Raw genomic sequence first — 23,534 nt, forward strand, 5'->3', positions numbered from 1 at the left:
TTGGTTTCGGCATGTTGAAATGACAGCAGTGTGTACACAGTCAAAAAAATCTCAGAGTTTGGAGTTTGACAATTTATCTGCAACTCTGCAAATTTATCAAAATGTCGAATTTTGAGGTCTAATTCAAATGTAATAAAATGCACAGTCATTAGAAAAGGCACTTATAATTCTCAATTATGGACAAAATCAGTGGTCTTGTGTCAGGAACCTTTGGATTTAAATTGAGTTATGTTTGTGCAAAAAAAAAAGTATCTTAATTTTTTTATACTAATCTCTTAGGGGTAATCCATAAAATAAATGGTGCAACGTAGCTATACAAAAATCAGAAGTCGGTGAGCCCGACGCCATTGCAGTAGACCTCCCAAATGGCATTGAGATTGGTTTTGAAATGGACGAGATATTGAGGTTCAAAATTGAAAGGCCAATATAAGAAGAATTTGAAAAACGATATAAAAAGGAATGAAATATCTCGCTAACAGACCTCAACATTCAGCACTAAAATGCCCTGACAAACACAATGGGACGAGATGGGGGCATATTCAGAGTGGTTTGGCCATAAGCACATGGCATGGTGCTAAATTGAAGATTTATACTGGCAGCAATGATAGGGCTGAGAACATAGCGTAGTCAAACTTGCAACTCAAAAACTACTTTAAATGTAATGACACTGCTGTTTTACATAATTGTTTTACATAGGAATATTTCAAGTCCCGTACAACGCAAGTGGCTTCAAGTCACTACGCCCAAATGCCGAAATCGAATTCCCACAACGATGCTCGCTCCATACAAATAGTAAGAAAGTATTGGCCTAAGAAAGAAGCCAATATGACAGGAATTTGAAAAACACCTGATATAAAATTGAATTAGAAATCCTGGCCCAGCTGTAAAAAAGTAAAATGATAATACTGCGTTTGGCATAGTGCAACAGCGCCCCCTGTGCAAAGACATCTTGGAAAAAAGCTAACGGGACCAGGCTCCGTAGTAATGTCATCAAACAAACAAACGCGTTTGTACAAAATATTGTGCAGTAACTATGACCGACACTGGAGTAAAACTTATATTAATTAACAACCAAAGCAAATACTACAATCTGAAACATGTTACTAACGGATGACCTTCAGGATTAAAAATGCTCTGACAGGCAGAGTAAGAAAGAACTGACTTTAAACCAATGAATCAGGGGAGAGCGCGAACGCAGTCCCCACTACCAGAAATTATGGTTGTTTTATTGGTTTAAATTTCTTTTACATTTTAAAATTCTTTTCCTTTTTAAAACACACTCAATAACTCAAAATAATGATTTCAACAAAAACAAACACTCGACAAAACTAGACAACAACTGTAAATCACATGAAACATAACTCCAAACAAAAACGTGCAAACAGATGACTAAACAAATGAGAAACAAGTCTTTGGAAAATCATATCAAAAACAAACGGAAAACAACAAAGTGGGTCTTTTTAAGAAAGCCCAAAGCGGGCAAAAATGCTTAAAAAGGGTCCATCTTGCTCGGGTTTGGCAGGTGTTGAGCATCTCTTGCCCCTCTTGGGGGGGTGGACTATATAACCAGTTCTTTCCAGTGGTCCACCCCCCATTTCTCTCTCGCCAGGGTCTTGTTGGTGTGAATGTCCAACATCACGCCGTCTTGGAGGAGGTTTTGAATCCTCCTCCGGAGAGTGATCAGGTCTACAGTTGTTTTTTGGTAGACCTTGATGTTCCTCGTCTCCCACAGGACCTGCTTCACGGTGTTGATGATCCTCCACTGACGCTGGAGCACGGTGGTCTTGCATCCCCCCGGCGGACCGTAGAGGACGCCCTCAGCCATCAGGGAGGACCTCGGCAGGAACCTGCTTAGGGAGACAGAGGAACAAACAAGGCCCCAGACCCGCCTGGCCACGGAGCACTCCCAGAACAGGTGGTGGATGTGTTCAGAGTCAGTGCATCCGTGGGGGCAGCGTTCAGTCAGGGCTAAGTGCCGGCGATACATAAAAGTTTGTGTGGGGAGACACCTATGGGCTGTCATCCAGGCAATGTCTTTTTGTTTGTTGGTAAGACACTTGTGTGTCACATTTGCCCAGATGACTTGCGGAGCCATGATCCACGAGGTTAGGCCAGCCCTGGGCAGACCCGTCCTGTAGGCAAAGTCCTTCAGGGCTCGATAGACATAGGGGGGGTCCCAGCTGTAGGGTATGGTGAGGTCCAGCACACCCAAGCCCATTGCTCTGAGGAAGGGGGTGGCATAGTACCTGGCAAAGGTACCAGAGGCCTTACCCACCTTCCCTACGTTCTGGACAAGGGTGGCCAGACCCTGCACCATAATGATGGTTACGATATCTGGGACCCCCCGCCCCCCATTCCGCTCCTCCTTGAGGAGGGTGACACGTTTCAGTTTTCCATCGTGCTCCCCCAGACAAAGCGGAAAGCCATGCGGGTGATTAACTTCCCGGTGGCTTTGTCTGGGGGAAACACCCTCCCCAAATAGAGCAGAATGGGTAGGACAATTGCCTTCAGGACAAGGATCTTACCCGCCATGGTCAAGGGCCGTGCACTCCAGCTCCTGATTTTATTTTGGACGTGGCGGAGGGCTCCCTCCCAGCTGGTTCTCCCTCCTCCATCAGCCTGGAAGGTCACCCCCAGGAGCTTGATGGTATTCCTACGCACAGGGAAGGAAACGGTCAGCTCCTCACTCCAATGTGGAGACAGAAACAGTTCACTCTTGTCCCTGTTGACCAGGGCGCCAGTGGCCACACAGAAGTCGTCCAACACCTTGGTGGCACAAGCGATAGAACGACTGTCTGTGGCGACGATGGCAATGTCGTCCATGTACGCCATCACCTTTAGCCGTTCCCCCCCGGCTCCAGGTAGTGAGTAGCCCACCACCCCTGGATTGGCCCTGAGGGCCTGGAGGAACGGTTCCAGGTAGATGACGTACAGGAGAGATGCTAGAGGGCACCCCTGCCTGACGCCAGACCTGACATCGAACGGGGCAGAGGGCTGCCGATTGACAACCACTCTGCCCGTTATATCTGTCAGACAGATTTTTGTCCAGCGCAGGAGGGGGCCAGGAATGTTCATTTTCTCTAGCACTCTCTCCAAGCACACATGACTCACCCGGTCAAATGCCTTCTCTTGATCGAGGCTGAGAAGGCACAAGGGGGACCTCCGCTCCCCGGAGTGGATGATTAGATCCCTCGCGAGGAGCAGGTTGTCATTTATGGACCTCCCCTGCACACTGCAGGTCTGGTCCAGTCCGATCACCGATGTTATCAGGCCTTGGAACCTCCCCATCAGCGCCTTCGCCATGATCTTATAATCGACTGAGAGGAGGTTGATCGGCCGCCAGTTGCAGAGGTCCTTCAGGTCCCCCTTCTTTGGAACAAGAGCTACTGAGCTCTGTCTCAGTGAGGCGCCTAACCGCCCCTCCCTGTACGCAGCCCTGAACACTTCCGCCACGTCCCCCTTCAGGAGATCCCAGTGAGCCTGGTAAAACTCTGCTGGGATTCCGTCAGGGCCCGGAGCTTTTTGCGTGTTCAAGGAGTGCACCGCCCTGGTGAGCTCCTCAGTGCTCAACTCCGCCTCCATCTGCTCATCTCCCAGGCGTCTGTCCAGGCAGCCCAGGAAGGTGTCCATGAGAGCCCTGTCTGAGGGCCTCTCGCTGTAAAGGCCCTCGTAGAACTCCCTGGCCACCTCCCGGACCTCCGCCTCTTCAGACACCACCACACCTCTGCTGTTATAGAGAGACAAGATGTTATTCGTCTTGGTCCGTGTCCTGCGGAAGAAGAACCGTGTGCATTTCTCATCCTCCTGGAGGCCCTGGAGTTTGGAGCGGAAAGTCTGTTTCTTCCGCTCTTCCCGGTAGAGGGTGGTGAGGCTCTGCCGAGCTTGCGCGATTTCGCTGCTAACATCCAGGCCTCGGGACTGGAGGAGGCTTGGTCTTTGGAGGGCAGCATTGTGGCGTTCAAAAACTGCCCTCCTTTCCCTCGCCTTCCTCCGCCCGACTGCCCGGAAGTAGCCCCGCACTCGCTCCTTCACCATCTCCCACCACTCCACCGGGGAGTCAAAGAGATGTTTCAGACTCACCCACTCCTGGTATCTTCTCACGAAGGAGAGACGCACCTGGGGGTCTTGGAGATGGCTGATGTTAATTCACCAGAGCCCCTTATCCACGGTTATCGATTTCTCCCAGACCAGGGACACGGTTACCATGTGGTGGTCCGAGAAGTGCACCACCTTGGTGGAATAGCTGTGCACCCTCAGGCCTGGGGAGAGCAGAAACATGTCAATTCTGGATGAGGAGGAGCCAGAGGAACTCACAAACGTATGCTGGGGAGGAGAGGCGCCCCCGGCGTCGCAGAGGGAGAAATCCTCGATGAGGGACCGCAGCAGGGAGCCGGAGCGATCCGGCCTTGGTTTGCTGCGGTCCTCATCTCTTAAAGCACAGTTGAAGTCTCCCCCTACGACGATGGGCATTGTAGTGTGTAATATGGGTCGCAATTTTGTGAAAAGGGAGACTCTCTCGGCCACACTGGTGGGGCCGTACACGTTGACGACCCTGAGTGGGGAACCCCCGACATCGAGATCAGTGACGAGGATTCGCCCACTCTCCACAATATTGTGTGCTGTTGTTTTGACAAAGGGATTCTTCGTCAACGTGCCGACCCCATCAGCTCTGGCGATGTTAGAGCCAGACCAGAGAGAGTCTCCCATTCTCCATTCCCCCCCCAGAACGCCATCCAACGCCCGGAACGGGATACCACATTCCTGGAGCAGGACGACGTCCGAGGGGATTTGTGCAAGAATGGAGAAAACTGTTGAGCGTTTGTCTGGGTGTTTAATGCTACGGGTATTGAGTGTTGTTAGCGTAATTGTGTTTTCCATGAAAGTTTATTTTTGGTGTGTGTCTGGTGTACCGGAGTTATTGCTGGAAATTTTCTGGCACATTTGATCTATTGTAGAGAAAATTGTGTCTGGGTTATTTTGGCGCCTACTCACCCCCTGACCATGTGCTCCCATGGGTCTCCCCTCCCGACTGCCTGGGAGGTTCCGTCCTGGAGAGGTGGGGGCAGATGTTCTTACCCCAGGCTTCCCCCCAGCCCCTGGAGGGCCCTGAGAGGCGGATGATGTTTGGGTCCCGTTTACAGAGTCTGGACCAGGGGCTGGCTGGTCCTTAGTGGTTCTGGGATGAAGGGTGCTAAAGGTGTGGTGACCGGTCTGTCTCGGCTTTGATGGTGGTGGGGTTGGTTTGTTTGGGCGTGGTAGGGGATTTGGCCTAGCGGAGGTTTGTGGGGTTTCTTTTAAATTTGTCACGACGGCTCTTTTGGCTAGTTTGGTTTGGCGTTATTGCTGGATTTGCAGGCTGGGTGGGAAAATTGTGCTGAGCTGTAGTTTTGGGTGATCTCATTCTTTTGCCCTTTTTGGATTTCGCCTTCTGCCAGGGTGTGATAGTGTCATCGGTGTCTGTGGTTGAGGAGTCTGACTCCTCCACCGTAATGAGGATGTCGGAGTCAGGCTCCTCCTTTACTGTGGTGATTGGGGATAGGGTAATCAGGGGGACTGTGTTGTTTGGGATTTCCGAAATAGTGCTACAGGGGAGGTCTTGTGCCGTGCTCGGTGCTTGTGTTGGTATGTTATCAGGCTGAATGGGGGGGGGCGTGAATGTATTTTCGATTACTGTAGGTATAAGAGGGGTAGGGAGCGGGGGGGCAGTCAATGACGATGGTAGGGGCGCGGTGCTCCGGGCCCTGTTCGCGTACGAGAGGGGGCAATCACGGAAGAGTGTCCTAACTCGCCGCAGTTCCTGCACAGCTTGGGCATGCCGTGATAAAACACCACGCCCCGGTGTCTCCCCAGCGTGATGGTGCTGGGGATATGACATACCCTCCCAACTGCAGAGGGATCAGATTTTAGCTGGACCAGCCATTTTCTGGCCCCGGTCCAGACTCCGTCCTCATCCAGGACCCTCCAAGATCCTGATTTTACACTGCCATACCTGCCCAACCACGTACTCACATCGTGGTCCTGTACAGCTTCATTATAAAACTGTACAGTGACCACTTTGTTTTCCGTGTCGGACAGGGGCTCTACCTCAAAGTTGCTGAGGGGGGCCTTGTCCTTCCCCTCTCTAAAGAGGTTCCAGAACCTCTCCAGGACATTAGCGTTTTTAAAGCTAATTTCAAAAATATCTGCATTTCCTGGAACCTTCACCAGGCAGTTCAGGTCACCAGGCACAAAGCCCATGGCTCGCTGAAGAACTGCCCAACTAAATTCCAGGCGGGTCATACCTGTCACTCTCCTGTCCTGTCCACTCACTTTTGGGGCAGCTCCATTTCCTCCATCGGTGGCAGCTGGCCCAGTGGTGCCCTCAGCGGCTGCACCACCTGCCCCTTGCTCCACCAGAGGACCCACACTACTGCTGCTGCCCCCTTCTCCACTGGGCAGGAGAGTCATGCGGACGGCGTGATGTCTTCTGACACCTGGCTGGACTCCTGTCGCCATCCTCCCTCTCACTCAGGCCGGACCTTTGCCGTTGGGAAGAAAAGCAGACACAGCGCTCAAAGATGTTGTCCCCAGGGGACCAAAAGGCAAACACAGAAGGAGCTGATCAAAGATCAGCTCCCCTGGTGCAGTGGCACCTCCCTTCTTGAAGAAGACGCCAAGCGTTGGATCCAAGCAGGGATGGCAAAGCTGGATCCGGTCGGCGTCGTCTGGGTGAGGGAGGTCCTTGGTCCCCGTCTGCCTGCTCCTCAGCCTCGTCTTCGGGGAGCCTCAGGTGGAGCTGCTGCAGAGCCTGGAAGACCAGAGGGAGAGCGCAGCGAGAATGGCGTAGGACCAGCGAAGAAAAGCTGGCGGTGGCCCGGAGAGCAACCCTATCCGGGAGATCTCTCCGGGCAGCTCTGGAACTCCCCTCCGGTCCTCGGCAAAAAGGCGTTCCGCAGCAGTCGTGGCTCTTCCTCCGAATGGTAGAAGACTTCTGGCAGGGGATCCTCCAAGCGCTGCGTCGGCTTCGGCAGGCCGCGGTCAGGCCACTGGTACCTGCCTAGCCCCAAAACGCTGTCGGTCCGGCCTGGTCCGCCGGCCTGCTGATCCACCTAAGCCGCGGTCAAGCCACTGGTACTTCGGTTTCACAACAGACCTTCAAAGAGAGAGGGAGACAAGGAGCAAAAGGGAGAGAGAAAGAAGTCGGTGAGCCCGATGCCATTGCAGTAGACCTCCCAAATGGCATTGAGATTGGTTTTGAAATGGACGAGATATTGAGGTTCAAAATTAAAAGGCCAATATAAGAAGAATTTGAAAAACGATATAAAAAGGAATGAAATATCTCGCTAACAGACCTCAACATTCAGCACTAAAATGCCCTGACAAACACAATGGGACGAGATGGGGGCATATTCAGAGTGGTTTGGCCATAAGCACATGGCATGGTGCTAAATTGAAGATTTATACTGGCAGCAATGATAGGGCTGAGAACATAGCATAGTCAAACTTGCAACTCAAAAACTACTTTAAATGTAATGACACTGCTGTTTTACATAATTGTTTTACATAGGAATATTTCAAGTCCCTTACAACGCAAGTGGCTTCAAGTCACTACGACCAAATGCCGAAAACGAATTCCCACAACGATGCTTGCTCCATACAAATAGTAAGAAAGTATTGGCCTAAGAAAGAAGCCAATACGACAGGAATTTGAAAAACACCTGATATAAAATTGAATTAGAAATCCTGGCCCAGCTGTAAAAAAGTAAAATGATAATACTGCGTTTGGCATAGTGCAACAGCGCCCCCTGTGCAAAGACATCTTGGAAAAAAGCTAACGGGACCAGGCTCCGTAGTAATGTCATCAAACAAACAAACGCGTTTGTACAAAATATTGTGCAGTAACTATGACCGACACTGGAGCAAAACTTATATTAACAACCAAAGCAAATACTACAATCTGAAATATGTTACTAACAGATGACCTTTAGGATTAAAAACGCCCTGACAGGCAGAGTAAAAAATAACTGACTTTAAACCAATGAATCAGGGGAGAGCGCGAACGCAGTCCCCACTACCAGAAATTATGCAGTCGAGATTCCCACATTTGGGGAATTCGCAGGGGTCAGCACAGCCGGAGTGCAATGGCTGAGCCTCGCCCTGGGTGAACCGTTATTTCTTTTATTGAGTTTCACTTGCTTTCACTTTTACATTTCATTTACATTCATATTGACATGTACTTACATCACACATATTTACATTGCAGACGTCAGACAGTAACAAACAGAGTTACATTTAAACATGACCGCAGACAATACCACAATACATTAAGACAGTAGACAGTACACAGTAAACATTACATACATTACCCAAGGGAAGGCTTCGGGAGTGTAGGTGTCCGGCTGTAGGTGTATTGTCCAGGGTGTCCGTGTCATATGTATATTTCTGTGCTGTTGTGAATTTTCCATTTTGTGTTTGTGATGCTCTTTCCGGCTTTGTGACAGTCCAGGTGATAGTAGTCCTTGATGTGGTTGGTGATCTGCCGGGTGATGATGATGTTGTGAAGTTCCTGTTTCTGAAAAAACATGATGTTGCGTGCGTCCCATAAAGTGTGCTTGGTGATGTTGATCACCCTCCAGGCAATCTCCTCCTCAGCAGATGTGATCCCGTTGCGGGGGCCGAGGAGGATATCCCGGAGGGTCAGTGACTGTGTGTCAGTGTATGTGTCCAGGAAAGTGAAAATGGATTGCCAGATAGATTTGGCCTTTCTGCAGTGCCACAGGAGGTGATCTCCGGTTTCCTTTCCATTACAGCGAGGGTACGGGCATGTCTCCGCCAGGGCCAAGCTCCTCCTGAACATGAACACCCTGGTGGGGAGAGCTTTCAGCACAGCTAGCCACGCCAGGTCTTTCTGTGTGTTCAGAAGGCATGGGTGATCGATGTTTTTCCAAACTGTAGTGGCTGTGCTGTGGGTCGTGTTGTCGGGTCTGTGTAAATGTTCCTGTGCATTTGTGGTGTTTTTGATTTCCTGAAATGTCCAGTGAGTGAGCTGTGCAGTGTGCAGATGTGCTGTGTAGATGTACCGGCGGAGTGACCTGTCGGGCTGGGGGGGGTCCCGGGAGTAGGGGTGCCTGTGATCCAGGATGCAGAGCCCCAGGGGTCTTAAGCTGGTGGTGAAGTAAAAACGGGTCATGTATCCGGTTTTGTTACTGCGGTTTTTTATGGAGTTGATGTGGTAGGCGAGGCTCTGCATCCTGATCAGTTCTGCGACGTTTGGCACGCCTCTACCCCCGTTCCTAGGGTCCTTCCACATGATCAGCCTCTTTACCCTCTCCTGCCTACTCCCCCAGACAAAACCAAAGACAATTTTGTTAATTTGTTTCTCAATATGTTTGTCTGGGGGAAAGATCTTTCCAACATAGGCGAGGATCGGGTAAAGGATAGTCTGTACTATGAGGATTCTCCCCGTCATTGACAGTGTCCTGGAACTCCAACTGCAGGTCTTAGCTCGAGCCCGGCCGAGGGCTCCGGCCCAGCTCCAGCCCCCGGAGTTGGTCCTGTCGAACGTGACGCCAAGGATGTTCACGGATGTACGGATGGGAAATGTGTCTGACAGGACCTGGTCGACCGCCCAGGCCCTGGACACAAACACCTCGCTCTTGGTCTTGTTTATTATTGCGGAAGTGGCTGTGCAGAAGTGGTCCAGGTTTGTTCAGTGCAGAAAAGTGTGATGTCGTCCATGTATGCAAGTGCCTTGAGTTGTTCTGTGCACCCTGGGAGTGTATAGCCGGTGATGTCTGTGTTTGTCCTGATTTTGTGTAAGAGTGGTTCCAGGCAGTGTATGTACAGTAGTGCAGAAAGTGGGCAACCCTGTCTAACCCCTGAGTGTATGGGAAAGTGTTCTGTAGTGTGTCATTAACCAGTATTTTTGCTGTGTTGTTTTGATAGATGATGTGAATCCATTTTCTAAGACCAAGAGGGAGGTTCATTGCCTCCAGGACCTTAAACATGTAGCTATGGCCCACTCTGTCGAAGGCCTTCTCCTGATCTAGATTAAACATGCAAAAAGGTTTCGACCGTTCGACAGAGTGGGCCATGATGTCCCGAATGAGCACCAGGTTATCGGCGGTCGACCTCTCCGGGACCCCGCAAGCCTGGTCCGGACCCACGACCTGAGGGGTAGCCTCCTGGAGCCTGTACATGAGGGCCTTCGCCAAGAGCTTGTAGTCGGCCCCCAAGAGGTCAATATGCCTCCAGTTTGTCAGGCTACGCTCATCACCCTTGCCCTTGTAAATAAGGGTGATGACGCTCTCTGTCATCGAGGGGGCCAACCGGCCCTCACTGTACACCGCGGAGAGCACCGATGTTAAATCTACCTTGAGGTGTTCCCAAAAGGTTTGGCAGTACTCGGCCGGGAGCCCGTCGGGACCCGGAGTTTTGCCGGTGTTCAGGCCTTTCACCACGTGGGTGAGCTCCTCCACGGACAGACTCTCCTCCTCCTCCTCCTCCTCTCCTTCTCCTGCCCGGGGTGCTATGGCTGGGATGTCCTGTAGGTATGTGTCCATCATGTGCTCATCCATGTGCTTTGTGCTATACAGATCAGTGTAGAATGCCCTGATGTGGTTGTGTATATTCTGTTCACCCGTGATAATAATAATAATAATAATAAACTTTATTTATAAAGCACATTTAAAACAACCATGGTTGACCAAAGTGCTGTACAAAACAAAACCAGGCAATAAAATTAAAGATAAAATGAAATGAAATGAAATGAAATGAAATGAAATGAAATGAAATAAAATGAAATACAAGTACATCATCTGGATTCCCCATTTATGTCTGACATAAAGGCCTCACTAAAAAGGTGGGTTTTTAACAGGGATTTAAAAATATCTATGTTTTGGGCAGATTTAATATGTGGCGGTAGGCTGTTCCACAACTTGGGGCCAGCTACCTCAAAGGCCCGGTCACCCCTCCTAGCTCTCCTCGACATAGGGACATCCAAAAGTTGCTGATTGCATGATCTAAGTGATCTAGCTGGGGTATACATATTGAGGAGTTCAGACAAGTATGTAGGTGCTAGACCATTCATTGCCTTAAAAACAAATAATAAAATTTTAAAATTTATCCTGTAACGGACAGGAAGCCAATGTAGGGATGACAGTGCTGGTGTAATATGCTCCCGTTTTTTTTTGCCAGTCAGAAGGCGGGCAGCAGCGTTCTGCACTAGCTGCAGACGGCAGAGAGAGGACTGGTCTAAGCCTATATATAGAGAATTGCAGTAGTCCAGCCGAGATGTTATAAAAGCATGGACCACTCTTTCCAAATCTTTTTGAGAAAGATAGGCCTTGACCTTGGCTATTTGTCTTAACTGAAAAAAGGCAGCTTTGACAACAGCACTAATTTGCTTCTCAAATTTAAAGGCACTGTCAAAGGTGATGATTTGTCCTGTGTTGTCCAATAATGTCTGTATGTGATTCTTTTTGTTCTTGATCTTCCTAAAAAAGTAACGGGTGCATTTTTCATTTTGTTCTAGGTGTTGAACTCTGCTTTGATGTCTAATTTTTTCCTGTTCCTGTCTATAGAGTGCTGAGAGGTTGTGTTTGGCCTGTGTGATTTCTTGTGCGACCTGGAATCCCTGTGCCTGTAGTGCTGCTAGTCGTTGGAGTGTGCTGTGCAATTTTTTTGTTTGTTCCCTCCTTTTCTGTGCCTGCCTGCGTCCTGCCGTGATGAAGTAACCCTTAGTGCGTGTCTTGACCATTTCCCACCATTCTACGGGTGACGTGAAAGTGCTGTTTTATTGCTTTGTCCTCTAGTAGTGATGTGTTTAGTTTCCAGATTCCTCTCCCCCTGTGTGTTTGTGCTGGTGTTGTAATCTGGATGGTGAGTGCTTTGTGATCTGAAAAGAAGACTGTTTGTGCTGTGATGTTCTGTGATTGTATCTGATGTCTCAGAAGGAGGAGGTCTATCCGGGAAAAGGATTTGCCACAGGAACTCACCCACGTGTAGCGTGGCACCAGGTCCCGACCGGCGTCAGTGAGGGAGTAGTCCGCTATGACTGACGCCAGCTCCCGACTCGAGCGGTCCCTCAACAGCCGGCTCCGATCCTCATCCCTCAGGGCACAGTTGAAGTCCCCTGCCATCACGACGGGGAGGTTTCCCAAAAGGATTGGACGCAGCTTGGTGAAAAAGGCTGCTCATTTTGGTTTGCGGGTGCATAAACATTAATAACCTTGAAGTGAAAATTGTTATAAACAAGTTAAAATCCTTCCTGCCTCCACCACTTTTTTCCGGGTTATCTTGACTGAGTTATTCTTGATTAATATTGCCACCCCATCTGCACGTGCCACACTCGAACCCGACCACACCGAATCCCCTATGGCCCATTCATTCTGATAATCTATGTAATCTGTTAAAAAGGGGATTCTACACTCTTGTAAACATAAAATGTCTGTGTTTTGTGTTGTGAGGAATGCCATGACGTCTGCCCTTTTCTTATTGTTGTGAATACTGCGTACGTTTAATGTGAGGATGTTTAATGTGCTCATGATTGTTGTTGTAGTGGTAACTAGTGCAATGACAGTGGTGTATGTATGGTACTGCGTCCAGTCCATAGCTGATCACGGGAGGTGATATTTACTTCTGCCCTTTCCCTGTTCTAGATTCTGGAGGACCCCCCCCGGGTGGTTTGGAGGAGGACCTGGCGGGTAGAGTGGTGAGGGGTGTGGCTGGCTTACCGGCTCTCGACGCACCCAGGGCTGCCTGCGAAGCGTGCACTGGTCCAGCTGTGTCCGGGCAGGTGTCAATGTAAAGTTTGGTGAGTCGGAGTGTTTCCCTAGATACGCGTGTCTGTGGGGGTGGTCATTTGACCGTCCTGTCTATAACTTCTCCCCATATGTAGTCCAGTTCAGGAGCGTCGTCTTTGTCAGGTGTGCTGTGTGAAGTTCTGGGTCTGGTGGGTTTTGCTGGTGCTGGTTGTGCTGGTTCTGTCATCGTTTTCCCAGAGGAGCGGTGTGTCCTTGGGGTGACTACGGGTTAGGGGGCTATTTGGGTAGTGGTCGGGCTGTCCGTCTGTGCGTGTTTTACTGGCTGTGCTGGTTTGTCAGGTTGTGTCGGCGGTTCCACTGTCTGTGGAGGTGGCGGTGGTGGCTGTTTTTCTGGTGGTGGTAGTGGTGGTGGTGGGGGTTGTTTTTCTGCTTGTGTGGGTTCTGGTTCTGTGTCCTGATTGGTGGAGGTGGTGATAGTTCTTTTCCTTTCCCGTGGTCGGGGGTCTCTCTTTCTTTTTCCAAAGATGTCTGGTGACAGTGTGTCTGTTGTGTTGTCTGTGTCTGTGGGCAGAGTGGAGGGTGTGCTGTCTGTGATCTTGATCTCCTCGTCCTCGCTCTTGACTTCTATCTGTTCAGTGTCTGTAGTGGTGGAAGGGGAGTTGGTGCTAGTACTGTCTTGTGTCGTGCACTGTCCAGGATTTCCACACGGGAGTGAGTCTGTCTGTGTGTCTGGTCCGACTGTCTCCGTCTGTGAGGGGTTTGGGGGCTGGTCTGTGTCGGGTTCTCTCTCAGTCTGTGGTGTAGGGGTGGGTTGTTCTGTGGTGGCGGGGTGCTGAGGGGGGGTCTGTGCGGGTTCTGTGGTTGGGGAGAAAAAAGGAGGAAAATGGGGAAGGGAGGAGAATGGACTAAGAAAAAGGTTGTTTTATTGGTTTTTATAATTTCTTTCAATTTAAAATCTTTTTTCTTTTTTTAAAACACACTCAATAATACAAAATAATAATTTTAACAAAAACAAGCACTACTTTCAAAACTAGACAAGAATTCTAAATTAAATGAAACATAACTTTCAACAAAGGTGTGCAAACAGATGATTAAACAAATGAAAACCAAGTCTTTAGAAAAATCATATCAAAACAAAAGGAAAGCAACAAAGTGAGTTAAAAAAAAAAACCCAAGAGAGGCAAGGATATTTTTAAAAAAAGGGTCCATCTTGCTCGGGTTCAGCAGGTGTTGAGGACCTCTTGCCCCTCTTGGGGGGGTGGACTATATAACCAGTTCTTTCCAGTGGTCCACCCCCCATTTCTCTCTCGCCAGGGTCTTGTTGATATGAAAGTCCAGGATCACGCTGTCTTGGAGGAGGTTTTGTATCCTCCTCCAGAGAGTGATCAGGTCTACAGTTGTTTTTTGGTAGACCTTGATGTTCCTTGTCTCCCACAGGACCTGCTTTACTATGTTAATGATCCTCCACTGATGCTGGAGCTTGAACTAAGAAAAAGAGCACAGAATGCTCTTAGAAAGCAACGAAACAGCCCAGTGGCCCTCGGTCCACCACTAGAACCCCAGTGGTGGGCAACATGCCTAACTGAGCTGAAAAGAAACCTGAACAAAAGGCACAGCAAGAAAGAAACATGTGATCACGGTATCTCCCCTACCTGTGCAAACCTTTTCCTTTTAAAAGATTTGATTGTATCTTCACAGATATACAGTTTAAATCACGTTTACATATTACATGGTCAAGGTTTTCCTCTTAAATATAAATACAAACAGTTTAATACATAAATACACACATAAATAATTTACGACATAAAACACACACAAAAACCACATACTAACATCCATGGATACATAAAAAACATATAAAGCACATACAAAACTAAAACAGTAAAATGTAAGAAATTATTATTGTTATTATTATTATTATTTTTTTAAAGGCAAAGTCTTACAAAACCCCAGACCACAACCCAAAATGATACACAATTTTTCCTTTAAAACCAACCACTTTTGTACGGAACAGAATGTGTCTTTAACAATATCACACCACCCAGACCATTCACCAACACAAAGTACCTGGCTCCTGTGATCTGTCTCAGTCCAGGCCCACAGCGTCCCAAGCGTCTGCCCCCCACATGCTCCGTGCCTTCTCTCGTCCATGCCTCCTCCAGTCCCGCCTCATGTAGTCCTTTACGGAGGCCTTCGCGATCAGCCACGCCTCCTCTGGTGACAAGGCCCGGTCCTCCAACACAAGGAAAGACCTGCACGTCCAAAGGCCCCATCTGCAGGCGTTTAAAGACAGGGCCTCCCAGCACTGTCCTGCTCCCACCAAACAACACCAGCTGCCTGTCTAAAATTCCTCCGGTCAGGAAAAACCGGAGCAGCGGTAGGGCCAGCCTCCGGAACCTCTGGGCATACTCGCAGTCCCACAGGGCGTGACGGACAGTCACTCCAGGCAAGCTTCTCGGGGGCAGACCGCAGTCCTCGCCATTCGGCGTGCGTGCATCACAGCACGGACCGACAGGACGCCATGGGCGATTAGCCAGGCCATGTCTTTGTGTCGGTTAAACAGGTCCGGATGGGTCACCGCGCTCCAAATCCTCTCGGCTTGGCCTAGTGCCAGCCCGCGCACCGGACACATCGGATCCCTGGCCTGCACAAAAGAGAACAAAAGATGGTGAGAAGTTAAAACCTCCACTCCCTCCTTCTCCAACCCAAATCTTTTTTAAAAATGCCGGTACTGGCTGATAAAAACCGGGCGTAACAAAGGCGACCGGTACTGTCAGCGGCACTTTCACTATTTCCAGTCGCCTAAAATAACCCCCCATAAAAAACCGAACAAAGAAACCCGCTTTAGTAGACAAAGACACACATAAAGACACATGTAACGAGACAAACCTACACATTAAAAATCTATAAAAATCGGGAACCCCCCTCCCCCCTTGCCCTCCAGCTCTTTTCACCCACTCCCTCCGGATCCGTTCCCATCCCCCTCCCCATAAAAAACGAAAAACAACACGGTCCAGCCGAGACAGAACAGAACGTGACGGTACAAACACAACACCCACGAACAACAACAACGGCAACAACACAGACTTAATAATTAAAATTTTTCCCTCCGTAGTCAATTGCCTCAACTGCCAGAACTGGACCTTTTTTTCCACTTTCTTTAAAATGTTTTCCCAATTGCTCCCTCCCAGTCCCTCTGAATCAAACTCTACCCCTAAAACTTTTATAACCCCCCCACTCTCTTTTAAGGGGAGTTCCCGCCTCTCTGCCTCCCCCCACTGTCCATACAGTTTCACCACAGCCTTGTCTGTATTTAATTTTGCTCCCGATGCTTTCCCATATAGTTCTGTTTTCTTTAAAATTCTGGTTACCGACACCCCATCCACTGTTAAAATGGTGACATCATCCATGTACAGGATACACCTGGCCTCCCTCCCCCCACCCCCTGGGATTTTCAGCCCCGAAATCCAGGTGTCCCTTCTCAGGACCTGTGCCAGTGGTTCCATACAGCAGACGAACAGGAGAGGGGATAACGGGCACCCTTGGCGGACACCGCAGTTTACTGACACCGCACTACTCTGAAACCCATTAACCAGGAAAGTGCTCTTCGCCCCAGCGTACAGCAGCCCCACCCGTGCTATGAACCTGGCCGGAAAACCCATTTTTTGCAGCACAGCAAACATGTACTGGTGCGAGACCCGATCATAAGCCTTTTCAAAATCTAAATTTACCACCGCTAGTCTACTCTGTCTGTCTCTCGCTAGACAGATGGCGTCTCTCACCAATACCAGGGCGTCTGTGATCCTCCTCCCCGGCACTGCACAGGCCTGATCTGGGTGTATCAGGCCCCCTAAAACACAACTCATTTTCATTGTTAAAATTTTTGAAAACAATTTAAAATCCAAATTTAACAAAGTAATCGGGCGCCAATTTTTTAAATCTGTTCTTTCCCCTTTCTTAAAAAGGAGAGTCACCAACCCATTTTTAAAACTGTGTGGTAACCTATCCAACTGATCAAATTCTTTAAAAACACAAAGCAAATCAGGGCCCACTACCTCCCAAAAAACCCGATAAACTCCACTGGTAGTCCGTCCATCCCTGGAGCCCTCCCACTTTTAAAAGACCCCAAACTGCTGTTTAGATCAGCCATTTTAAAATCTGCCTCCAAATCTGTTCCATCACCCACCACTTTTTCCAGAAAACTTAAAAATTCATTTTTCCCTTCCTCTAAAATCATTTTTTCCCCGAATAATTCCTGATAAAAGGCCTCCACCACTCCTATCATCCCCTTCCTGTCAGATACTATGACCCCGTCCTCCCTCCTCAGGCCTTTCATGGCTACACCTTTTGCCATAATTTTTTTTTTTTAAATATCAAGAGCAAGTCTCCCCCTCATCAATCTCCTTCTCCCTGCACCTAAACATGATTTCTCTGCCCCTTTTCTTTGACAGCGCTGCCATCTCCCGTTTCACCTCCCCCACCTCCTCCCGGAAATCAAAACCCCCTCTCAGTAGGGAGGAGTAGCAGTTCAGGCGTCTTTGGAGCCCTGCCCACACCCTCCTGTCCTTCTCCCTCCTCGCCTTACCTGCCCGCACAAAAAACACTTTAAATTTCTTTTTGGCCTCCTCCCACCACTCTGCCCGTGTATCTTAAAAACCCTGGAGTGTCTGCCAGTCCTGATACTGCTTTTTAAAAGCCATCACTACTGCTGGGTCCTCCAACAACCTGCAGTTCAGCTTCCAAACCCCGCTGCCGAAAGCTACTCCTGACTCCACAGTCAGGGAATGGTCTAAGAAAAAGACCGGGTTCAGATCTGCCGTCTCACCGACAAAACCCCTTGCGAACAGGAAATCAATCCTTGACGCCCGGGACCCGTCATCACTGTGCCATATAAACCCCTCTGGGCCTGGGTGCAACCTAGGGTACATATCTAAAAGTTTAAAATCTTTAATTAAATTTTGCAAATAAAAGGAGGTTCTGTCCACCTCATATTTCTCTGCTGCCCCCCTCCGGCCACTCCTGTTTAAAACACAATTAAAATCTCCCGCCATTAAAACTGGAGTTCAGCCCATTAAATACTGAGGGAGGTCCTGCAGTTCCTCCCACCTGCTCTGCTTTTGCGGCGAACAATAAATATTAATTAAATTAAAAGACACTCCACACATTTTTAGTACCACCATTAAAATTCTCCCGCAGCTCACAACTGTGTTTTCCACAATTTCAATTTTTTGGTTCTTTATTAGCACCGCCACACCGTCACATTTATTTTCCTCTGAGCCGCTCCACAGAGATGGCCCATGTGGCCACCTCTTCATCCAGGGCCCATATGTGGTCCTGAAAGGCAACCAGCATTCTTGTAGGCAGATAATGTCTGCCTGCACTCCTTCCAGAAAAGCCAGGACAGACTGTGCCCTGTTTATTGCTCTCATGCTGCGCACATTTACTGTCGCAACAGAGAGGGACACCTGCTGAGAAGGCTAACCAGGAGAGACATTAACCACATACATACACCTTCCATTCCACCACACATCATATCTCCATCTTCTCCCCACCCCCTGGGTCACCAAAAAGTGACCCTTCAGTCAAAAGGGGTGACTCACATACATAGGGGGTCTGATTTGGGGAAGAGTCCCCATATACTGGAGACTCCCCCGACCTCTCACTGTCAGAGAGTTGGCCCATTAAATTCCACCTCTCCCTCACTCCTGGCCTCTGCTTCTTCCCTCCTCCTACCTCCTTATTTACTTCAGCCGGCCGTTTAACTGCTCCTCCTTCCTCTCCCCTGTCCTTCTCCTGCTCCTCTTCCAGATCTGAGCCCATCGTAACCATGGACTCTGCCTCAGAGTCTGAGTCAGCCTCCACCCCCTCCCTTCTCTTCCCCACCCCTACAGGACTCTTTTCGGTGACTTGTCGCGGTTTTAAGGCCCGGACACACCAAACCGACGGTCGGCGTCGGAGCCCCCGGAGCCGTCGATGAGAGCCCTCCAAAACACGCCGACGGAGTGTCGGCGTGCGGGACACACCGGAAAGACTCAGCCGACAGGGCGCCACCGACGTCCGACCGTCGGTTTGGTGTGTCCGGGCCTTTACACCTACTGCTGGCCCCCAGCACCTAAATCCTCCTTTTCCTCCCCCTTACCATCCTCTCTTCCCTCACTCTCTCCATCTTGAGGCTTTTTCCTCTGCCTCTCCCTCCTTACCTGTTTCCCCCCCTTCCTCCTGCTGTTGTGCTCTGGGGGAAGGCCGCCCTCTCTTGGCCCTATTGGCGAAGGAGTCTGGGCAGTCCCTGAACATGTGGGAAGCCAACCCGCACAAATTGCATTTCCGGCCTGTTGGACACAGGGTTGCCTCATGGCCCACCTCCCTGCATTTTTGGCAAACAATTACTTCACATGCTTCCACCAAGTGCCCAAAAGCTCCACATCTGCGACACAACTTTGGTTGGCCCATGTAATGAATCAGGCCGCGATTCTCCCAAAGAACAATCATTGACGGGGGGTGCCTCCACCCTCCAAATCCCGACGCATCAATTTGAAATTTTACCGGCACTCGCCAGCTCCCTGTCCAAATCCCATCCTCATCTTTAATTTTCATTGGTGAATCCCTCACCAAACAATACCTGCTCAACCAGGTCTCAATGTCCGAACAGTTTACCATTTCATTATACATTCTTACGATAATGACTTTTAAGGATTCGTCTGATAACCGTTCAATTGAGAAAATTTCGAACTTTTCTTTCACATTTTCAAAACGGTTCCAGAATTCACGTAACCCGTCTGAGGTCTTAAAACTTACATTAAAACCTTTCCCATGTGGAAGCACTAGCAGGCAATTTATATCCGCCGCCGAAAAACGAAGAATTCCCTTCAAGAATTTACGGGAAAAATCTAATCTTGATAATTCGTACAAACCTCCGTCTTTCGGTTTTAAATTAAACCGCACGCTGTGGTGCCTCGGAGTGCCGACTCGAGCAGCCGACATCCTTAAAGCAAACACCGTGCACGAAACAGACAAACAATGATTTACAAAACCGACAGAAATTCAAAAAAAGTAAAGAGAAAAAACGAGCCCCGAAGGGCCTTACCCCTTAACCAGCTGCTGCTGATTAAAAGTCCGTCCACAGCAACACCTACAACAAAGAAAAGACAAAATACATACTAATTTCAACGTTTTAAATGATTATCTAAAGACGCCGAAGCCCCAAAAGAGTTCGATACTGCCGCACAGCAAGAAAGAAACGGATTGGTTTTTAAATTTCTTTTACATTTTAAAATTCTTTTCCTTTTTAAAACACACTCAATAACTCAAAATAATAATTTTAACAAAAGCAAGCACTCGACAAAACTAGACAACAATTGTAAATTAAATGAAACATAACTTTAAACAAAAGTGTGCAAACAGATGATTAAACAAATGAAAAACAAGTCTTTGGAAAATCATATCAAAACAAAAGGAAAGCAACAAAGTGGGTTTTTTAAGAAAGCCCAAAGCGGGCAAGAATACTTAAAAAGGGTCCATCTTGCTCGGGTTCAGCAGGTGTTGAGTACCTCTTGCCCCTCTTGGGGGGGTGGACTATATAACCAGTTCTTTCCAGTGGTCCACCCCCCATTTCTCTCTCGCCAGGGTCTTGTTGATATGAATGTCCAACATCACGCCGGTTTTGAATCCTCCTCCGGAGAGTGATCAGGTCTATAGTTGTTTTATGGTAGACCTTGATGTTCCTCGTCTCCCACAGGACCTGCTTCACGATGTTAATGATCTTCCACTGACGCTGGAGCACGGTGGTCTTGCATCCCCCCGGCAGACCGTAGAGGACGCCCTCAGCCATCAGGGAGGATCTTGGCAGGAACCTGCTTAGGGAGACAGAGGAACAAACAAGGCCCCAGACCCGCCTGGCCACGGAGCACTCCCAGAAAAGATGGTGAATGTGTTCAGAGTCAGTGCATCCGTGGGGGCAGCGTTCAGTCAGGGCTAAGTGCCGGCGATACATAAAAGTTTGTGTGGGGAGACACCTACGGGCTGTCATCCAGGCAATGTCTTTTTGTTTGTGTGTAGGACACTTATGTGTCACATTTGCCCAGATGACTTGCGGGTGCAGGTCTGGCCCCCCCCTCAGGAGCGTTACAATTTGGCCAGATCTTAAATGAGCCATGATCATTTTGTAGCTCCACGAGGTTAGGCCAGCCCTGGGCAGACCCGTCCTGTAGGCAAAGTCCTTCAGGGCTCGATAGATATAGGGGGGGTCCAGCACACCCAAGCCCATTGCTCTGAGGAAGGGGGTGGCATAGTACCTGGCAAAGGTACCAGAGGCCTTACCCACCTTCCCTACGTTCTGGACAAGGGTGGCCAGACCCTGCACCATAATGATGGTTACGATGTCTGGGACCCCCCGCCCCCCATTCCGTCGTGTCCCCCAGACAAAGCAGAAAGCCATCCGGGTGATTAACTTCCCGGTGGCTTTGTCTGGGGGAAACACCCTCCCCACATAGAGCAGAATGGGTAGGACAACTGCCTTCAGGACAAGGATCTTACCCGCCATGGTCAAGGGCCGTGCACTCCAGCTCCTGATTTTGTTTTGGACGTGGCGGAGGGCTCCCTCCCAGCTGGTTCTCCCTCCTCCGTCAGCCTAGAAGGTCAAGAAAGAAACACCTGATCATAGTATCTCCCCTGCCAGGTAAGTACGAGTTGTACACATCAGGGAAGGGAGTCCTACTCTTTAGCATACATTCTACCAGTCACTCGAGTGACCATTTCTTGCAACTTCAGCAAATCAGATTACCACTTTTAACCCAGTAAGTAGTGTCAACTGTCTATTTTTTCCACAATCACCTGATGTGGTTTTTTTCTATCTTCCCACAATGCACGGGTATAAATTCCCCCAGTCAGAAAGAGTGCCCTGGATACATCACTGAATCCAGATCCCGTTTGGAGTTGTGCACTAAATGTTAAACTACCATTCTTCAAGATACTGATGTAACAGACATCCCCAAATGGAATTACTGAGGGGTCATCTGATCTTTTGTTGGCAGCACTTGAATTAGTCTATATTTATTCTGAAAATGCACTCCACAACAACATCCTGAAAAGCCTGGTAATGCCTGGTGGTCCCTCGGAGTTCTACCCAAGCCCAACCGTGCTTTGTTCCACAGCCATTGCACTCCGGCTGTGCTGACTCCTGCAAATTCCCCAAATGTTGTAATTTTCGAATGCATAATCTCAGGGGGCGTAAAAAATATATAATGTACATGAATTGTTCAACATTGTGAAACAGCACCCCCTATACAAAACATTGTGAAAAAGCTTACAGCACCTGGTATTCCCAGGCGGTCTCCCATCCAAGTACTAACCAGGCCCGACCCTGCTTAGCTTCCGAGATCAGACGAGATCGGGCGTATTCAGAGTGGTATGGCCGTAAGCAACAGTCACGGTGCAAAATGCGATATTTAAACTGGTGGCAATGATATGGCTGAGAACATACCACATTCAAACTTGCAACTGCGCTCTTGATATGAAAAAATGTACTTTAAATGTAAAGATACTTACCAAGGCATAAAAACTAATGAATCACCAACAAATGTATTTTAAGAAAAAAGTTTCCATTTGCTGAAAGCCTCAAATGGCAGGAAATTAAATTGATCAGCCCAAACACGAACATCAGCCTGCTCTAACATCAAGGTGTATCAGCACAGATCTCTGACAACATGCTACAGCCATGTACAATATCTACTCTGTGTCAAACAACATCTGATTGTTTAAGATTCAGATCAGTTTGTTTAAGATTCAAACCCCTCAAATAATTCATAATCTTAGAGTAATTTTGTATATTAAAGTTAGAGGAAAATGTACTCATTTTTCACTTTTCCAACATGTATCCTATTTGGGACCACATTTCTCGTATCAATCTTTCAACATAGCTTGTCCATAAAGTGTGTCTTAACATAGCAGACCTTTTTTAAACTGTAAATGGACATATACATAATTATTCATAGTTCTCAAAGTAATTGACCAATAAACAAAGTCATGGCTAACTAACTGTGCATTCACAGTCACTCAATGATAGTGTCACACACAAATCACTTTGATTCTCACTATGGGAATGAATGTTATAATGTTGCGTGTAATATAGTGCCCTCCATAATGACCAATAATTTATTTATTTGCCTCTTTAAATAACGTGGTTTTTCATACATTTTGGTTTCAGCATGTTGAAATGACAGCAGTGTGTACACAGTCAAAAAAATCTCAGAGTTTGGAGTTTGACAATTTATCTGCAACTCTGCAAATTTATCAAAATGTCGAATTTTGAGGTCTAATTCAAATGTAATAAAATGCACAGTCATTAGAAAAGGCACTTATAATCCTCAATTATGGACAAAATCAGTGGTCTTGTGTCAGGAACCTTTGGATTTAAATTGAGTTATGTTTGTGCAAAAAAAAAAAGTATCTCAATTTTTTATACTAATCTCTTTGGGGGTATCCATAAAATAAATGGTGCAACGTAGCTATACAAAAATCAGAAGTTGGTGAGCCCGATGCCATTATAGTAGACCTCGCAAATGGCATTGAGATTGGTTTTGAAATGGACGAGATATTGAGGTTCAAAATTAAAAGGCCAATATAAGAAGAATTTGAAAAACGATATAAAAAGGAATGAAATATCTCGCTAACAGACCTCAACATTCAGCACTAAAATGCCCTGACACAATCGGACAAGATGGGGCATATTCAGAGTGGTTTGGCCATAAGCACATGACATGGTGCTAAATTGAAGATTTATACTGGCAGCAATGA

The 23,534-nt window shown here is 48.2% G+C and overlaps 1 non-coding gene and 1 pseudogene across 1 annotated transcript; both read right to left on the reverse strand.

Moving 5' to 3' along the window:
• Positions 1-8,024: 8,024 nt before the first annotated feature.
• LOC133139750 (U1 spliceosomal RNA) lies at positions 8,025-8,197 on the reverse strand (annotated as a pseudogene).
• A 13,844-nt stretch (positions 8,198-22,041) lies between these two features.
• LOC133139798 (5S ribosomal RNA) lies at positions 22,042-22,160 on the reverse strand. The gene has a single exon (XR_009709959.1). It is a non-coding gene; the product is annotated as a 5S ribosomal RNA (ribosomal RNA).
• Between the last annotated feature and the right edge of the window lie 1,374 nt (positions 22,161-23,534).

Source organism: Conger conger, chromosome 10 (genome assembly GCF_963514075.1).
Source record: "Conger conger chromosome 10, fConCon1.1, whole genome shotgun sequence".
NCBI lineage: Eukaryota > Metazoa > Chordata > Actinopteri > Anguilliformes > Congridae > Conger > Conger conger.